This window comes from Lytechinus variegatus, chromosome 6, assembly GCF_018143015.1.
Source record: "Lytechinus variegatus isolate NC3 chromosome 6, Lvar_3.0, whole genome shotgun sequence".
NCBI classification, from domain to species: Eukaryota; Metazoa; Echinodermata; class Echinoidea; order Temnopleuroida; family Toxopneustidae; genus Lytechinus; species Lytechinus variegatus.
Window position 1 is genome coordinate 10465806 of NC_054745.1, and position 6183 is coordinate 10471988.

Below are 6183 nucleotides of genomic sequence, written 5' to 3' on the forward strand. Positions count from 1 at the left end.
CAGCCTGTAATGTCTCTCTTGGGAAATTCCAGGGATAACAGAGATTAGTGTCCAACAAAGCTGCACTGGAACATTCTTGATCGTTCTATGCTATTCATTCATTCATTTCATTTATTTTCCACAAATCAATCAAAATACAAAGAAAAACATACAACTCATTCCGAAATAGTATGCATAATTACAATATAAAAGCAGATTCTAAGGGCTTATGTCGAAAGGGTGGGTGCTGTCGCGTTAGGGTGCGTCAACGCGAACGCGAAGATTCGTCCAAAGCCCCCCCCCCCAGTTTGGCCGAAAGGGTGCGTTGGGAGCGTTAGGGCGCGTCAGTGTCGACAACGCCCCCAAATGGCACAACCGGGGGGGGGGGGGGGCTTTTCCCGAACCTTAGCGTTCAGTACATTTTTATTTTACAAATCCTCTTGAACGAGGTTCGCTGACTAATTAGGCCACGCCCACTCCCAAAGTTTTGATAAAAAGGTAAAGTTTGATGTTTTCGCCGCGACGATTCGAAATGAAACGAAGAAATTAGCAGAAGTGAAGGTCACCGGAGAGGTGAATGAGGATTTCACCGTAAGTAAAACCATTCAAAATGTCGTTCATATTATATGTAAGGTGATGAATAATTTGTGGTGCGTAATTATCAATTGAATTACAAGAAAAGATAATCTTCTGGCAGGAACCCTGTCGATACGATCGACAAACTTGACAGTACATAATCCAGTCTAGTCCCATACCCGTGTTTCTGTGTCTGCAGAACTAAGTATCTGACTGAGGTCCACACAACGACCCATCGCGACCCTGTCCATACACGTTTTTATGATCCACACAGGGCTGTAATTTTGCTAAGAGAAATCTTTATATTGTTTTACCTTTATGACATTCGGCATTATCGTGATATAGGGAACCACCGTTCACTTCATACAGCAACACTTTATTCAGTCACACGCGCACGCACTACCCTATTTCCACCTCCATTCACTTTGTACACAAGTGCGCGTACACAAATCTACGAGTGGTTCCCAAAACCACGATTTGGCCTGACATTCTATATTAAAAATCATAATTTTTCTTTTCCTTTGGTTTTGTATTAATTTTGTTGCTCGGTGTGGTCGGGGATATCCTCGATTACCAGCGTGTGCAATAGATGTACACAAATCCAATGTGGCCATCCCAATTCTGTGTTAGTGTTAGTGTTACAGTCATTGGAATTGGACAGGAGCTAAATCACAAATTGATACTGTGAGTGATAAATTGGATATTCTCAACTTATTTAGCATATAGGCTTAGCGAACACAAGTCAAACGAAATGGAGGCACTCGACAGCAGGCGAGGATTCAGGGGGGAGTTATGTGGCAGAGGTGCGTTCACGCCCAATCAAAATCTAGATATTATAAGTTTTAAATGGTGCACCCGTGGCAGTAGACCAAAAGCTTCGGTCCCTGTTTTGCTGGTTGTTCAGCTGAACTCCGTTGGCTTCACTCACCAAATACAGAGACCGAAGTTCTAGCGCGATCTGTACAGGGGACTCAATGGCCATATGTTTACGTACTTAAGATCGGATAAAAAGGGGAAGTGAATTTGCGCGACAGCCGAGGTAAGTCACTGTTTTGTTCCTTTTAACTTCAATTTTCTCCGTTTTGGGGAATTATTGCCAAGAGGGAATATAAATTTGCATTTTGGTCGCGTTAATTTTCAAAATTGTTATTCATTAAAGACAAAATTGAAGAGCCCCGACGGGGGGATTTTGCATTGTAAGTCCCCTAATGGTGGCTGCACAATAGCAAGCCGTCTGTGTATGAGGAGAATAAAAAAAATGTTTAAAAACTCCTCGAAACAGACAGCTGCCAGCTGTCTAGCTATCGTGCAGCCACCATTATGGGACTTACAATGCGAAATCCCCCAGTCGGGGCTCTTCAATTTTTCAATTTTATTTTTCATTTTTATCGTACCACATAAAGTTAGTGTCTAGATCTAGTCAAACCTAACCTTAAATAGCACCTGAAGGTACTTAAAGTTCCATTCATTAAAACAAAAATAAAGGGGAATATGCAATGGATCTCATCAAGCCCAAGTATTTTTTTGCCTTTGAGTCTCATAATAAAGTACTATTGAACAAAGTCCAGTAAATTAAACCAGCAAGGTATCCATGTGCTATTGGGTTAGAAAAAACTTTTATTTTAATTCAAAAATACATTAATGACAAAAATGTTTTATTATTTGTATGATTAATATGTTAATGACTGTCTTGCTTATAATCAATTGGAAATTATATGAATTAACAAGAATTAATTGTTGACCGATTGTTGGTCGATTCTAGAAATTTCAGGATAATACAACAAGAAAGAAAAATGATTGGTATATTTGAATCATTCCCCTTTATAAAATGTCAACAATATTCATAGAAAGTGCAATATTTTTCAATGATCACTGTGTCAATCTACATATTTCTTTGTTATATCAATGTAATATTAATGTTCTAATTTCAGACTGGAACTAGAGAGCTTGGCTCTGACTTGTCTACTACAGCAAGGAATGTGCCAGGGGCCAATCTGATGAACATGTGGCAGAAGATTTGGCAATGGGTGAAGAAACACTGAGATTGAAATGCAACCACAGGTAACATGTAGACTAGTAAAATGCTATAATGATGACAAAAAAATGAAGGATATTGTTTAGGTTGCAGAATGTTAAATCATTAAAACCCACATCAATGATAATGAAATCGCACTGTACCAGATTTTAAAGTCAGTTTGTAATGTAGATATTACATAGACATGAAAGACCATGACCATGCAAAAAATCATCCAGATGGTCATTTTTGTACATGGTTTTGGAAAACAGTGCGGGAGCTGAAAAACATAAAAATTACCATTTGGTCATGATTTTTTGCATGGTCGCTCACTTTAAAAACTCTACAGTTAACATGCGACCCCAGCCCCCCCCCCCTTCTGTTTGCGTAGCCCCTACTCACACCCCTCAATCCATTTTTCACTACTTGCTCATGTGTATGTACATACAAGCTACATTACGAGGAATAATTTCTCTAAGTCTCTCAGCCAGAGCATATGTCATTTACTATTTTTATTTTTGATTAACATAATAAAAGCTTGAACCCTTTGTTTACCCCCTTCTACATGTATATGAATTCTGGTAATCAAAAGATGTTTTATTTCCTGTTTTTAGACATGTACATATACATGTGAGAAGAAATACAAGATTGTGGCAAATATTTTAATTAGTTCAATACTCTTTTCCTTCAGGTGGAGGCTTCACCCAAACTTTTCAGACGGATGCGAGATACAAAGTTACCCAAGTATAAATGGTTGAAGGTTTTGGAGAGCTAGACAAGAAGGCAGGAAATGTGATGTCACTTGTAAGTTAAAACACTCTTAAGTATGACTGCCTCACTTTGGCGAAGAAAGTAGTCACATTAAAAAAAAATTAAATTACCAGTACTGTTCTCTTCTTTATTTGGTCTTCCAGCAGTCAATATTTGAAAACAGTGACATCTATAAGTCTATAAGATAATAAGTGCTTAGATGCTTAAATGATTAATGATGATATTTCTTGGACAGAACTTTGTAAAACATCCAATATCAATCAATGCTAGATGCTGTGACTTGCTTTCTATTGCCAAAGTAGTAAATGAATGTTCCATTGTTCTGCATTCCTATTAGACCCCCCACACACCATCACCCTCTGCTTTGTCAGCTAGGAACACTGCAAAATTACCCCAAAAAGAACACAATTTTTTTTATATCTCTTGTAGGCCTGTATAAATCAGATAAATTTAATGACTACAAAAGCAGTCATTAAACCTCACTTATTCAAATGATCTTGGTAGGGGGGGGGGGGGGTGGCTCAGGATCTTGCCTGTAGATTGTGCACTCACTTCAGAAATCAGCAGGTTGGTTCTGAATCACGAAATAAAAAACAAATGTGATAATTTTGGATTTTGACTCCCTTTATTTTGGTATTAATGAGAAAAACTCAAGTCATTAAAATCAATTGTGTATACATGTACATTTTAATTTTTTTCTTATGCATTTTTTTTTCGTTGTTTAACCCTAAGAAGATGGGAGGGGGGGGGGCTCGACATTTTTCGCGATAAATCAGCTGCTCAAAGTTTTTTTAATGTGTCGCTCGCTGACTTTTTACTTTCAAGACTCTCGCGCAACTTTTGAGACCAAAATTGTGACCCCCAGGTACGCGTTTCCAAAATTACGCAACATTTCGTAAGTGCATGCAGACCCAAAATTGCTCAAAAACATCAATTTGTGTACAAATGCAATGCAAATAGTGTTTTCAGCCAAAATTCATAAAATGTATCTTTATTTTTCCTTTTACTGCTTAAAATCATATAATTTTATCTTGTCTATGGTAAAAATAAAGTCCCCGAAAATTTCCATTGAAAACACAATGAAAAGCAAATAGTCATAAAACAAAGAAATACATAAGAAATTTAGAAAACAATAGAATACATAAGAAAATAAATGTGATGTGTACATTTTTGAAAAATAAATTTGATCAGATGCCTATCTAGAGTATGTGAAACAAAAATGAGCATTTTAGTGGCTTTATTTTATTAATAAGCCAGTTCGTAGTTCCTTTCTGCGCATGATCAAAAGATTCTATGCATGATCAGAAGAAGGTCATTGTACTAAAGTGACATGGTGCTTTAAAATCTAATGAGATAAGCACCAACTTTGATGTCTTGATTATTCATATATTCTTTTGAATTGTCATTTTCATTTTCATCCACAAAAAACAACAATGCTTCCACGAACGACTGGTATTTCACAGTTTGCAAAGTACATTGTGCAACATGCTAAGATATGCATTCAAAGTAGGAATGCAACAAATGCCTTCATTACGTGTTCATTTGTGTGCTATTCTAGTCACCTGGTCTATTCAATTTCTTCATCGTGCTATGTAAGGCAAGCTTACGTAATATCTTGCTTTGAAATCTGCCTATCATGATGAAAGAAATGAAAGGTCATTTGACCAAAATTGTCCACGAAGTAACTACGAACTGGTCTATTAGAGCAAACTTATGATTTTATGCATAAATTTTCATAATCAATGAGCAGTGAGATTTTTCGCAGAATTTTAACAGCGATAATTAAATTAGGAATAAATGACTTTGGTATCAATAATCATGGAAATTAATATCTTTATTAATAAAATATCACATGCTCTATAAATTAATTCCATTTCAGTTACTTCAATAAACATGAACAGCAGCAGGAGCAACAAGAGCAACAGCAAAAATACCTACATGTATTAGAGCAGAAATGCAACAATCACATCAACAGCAGCAGGAGCTCCAACAACCATGCAGGGAACATCGCGCGCAACATAAATAACTTCATCAAGAGATGCAACAACCACAGTGGTAAACATCAACAGCAGTAGCGACAACGACAGTAGAAACAAAGCCAATGTCAAGGATTAAGCAATCATACAGGAAACAACACAAGCGGCAACATCAATAAATGCATCAGGGGATGCAACAGCCATACTTGTAAACAGCAGCAGTAGCAGCGATGACAAGAGCAACCACACAGGCAACACCTTGAGCAACATCAGTAGCAATGCACCAGCAATGAAACAATCACACCAACAACACCAAGAGCAGCAGCAAAAAGAAAATAAATTCCAGCAACCATGATGACAACAGCAGCGGCAACACCAACAACACTAATGAATGTTGAAAAACTTGTACAAAAGTCAATGACACCACAGTTTTTTTTTAGAATTTATTGGACATTATTGATTAAAAAATGCACAAGGATTTATTCAGGTTGAAGAAAATTATGTGTGAAAAAATTGTGTACATTTGAAGATGTTTCCTGTGTATTGAATAATATTTATGAAAATATAGTTTTATAGATGAAAATATGATTCTTGAAATGTCTACTTTTTATTTGTCATTGACTAAAGATAAATACATTTTCTTTGAATTTTCTTAATGAAATGAAAAAAAGGGAATTTATTCAAATGTTATCATTATTATCATCGTTCTTATCTTTATTATTATTATTATCACTATCATTATTACTATTATTATTATTATTATTATTGATATTATTATTATCATCATCATTATTCTTATCATTATTGTTATTATTATTATCGTCATCATTAAGTATTATTTTTCTCATTATTATAATTATCATTATC

At 35.9% G+C, this 6183-nt stretch overlaps 1 long non-coding RNA gene across 3 annotated transcripts; it reads left to right on the forward strand.

The window, feature by feature from the left end:
* The first annotated feature begins 554 nt into the window (after nt 1-554).
* Nucleotides 555-5686, forward strand: LOC121416986. 3 transcript variants are annotated; one of them, XR_005970287.1, is made up of 4 exons: nt 555-570; nt 2487-2616; nt 3261-3373; nt 5220-5686. It is a non-coding gene; the product is annotated as an uncharacterized LOC121416986 (long non-coding RNA). The 3 variants fall into 3 exon arrangements; XR_005970289.1 differs by lacking the exon at nt 555-570 and adding an exon at nt 1242-1358; XR_005970288.1 differs by lacking the exon at nt 555-570 and having other exon boundaries at nt 2256-2616.
* Nucleotides 5687-6183: the final 497 nt, after the last annotated feature.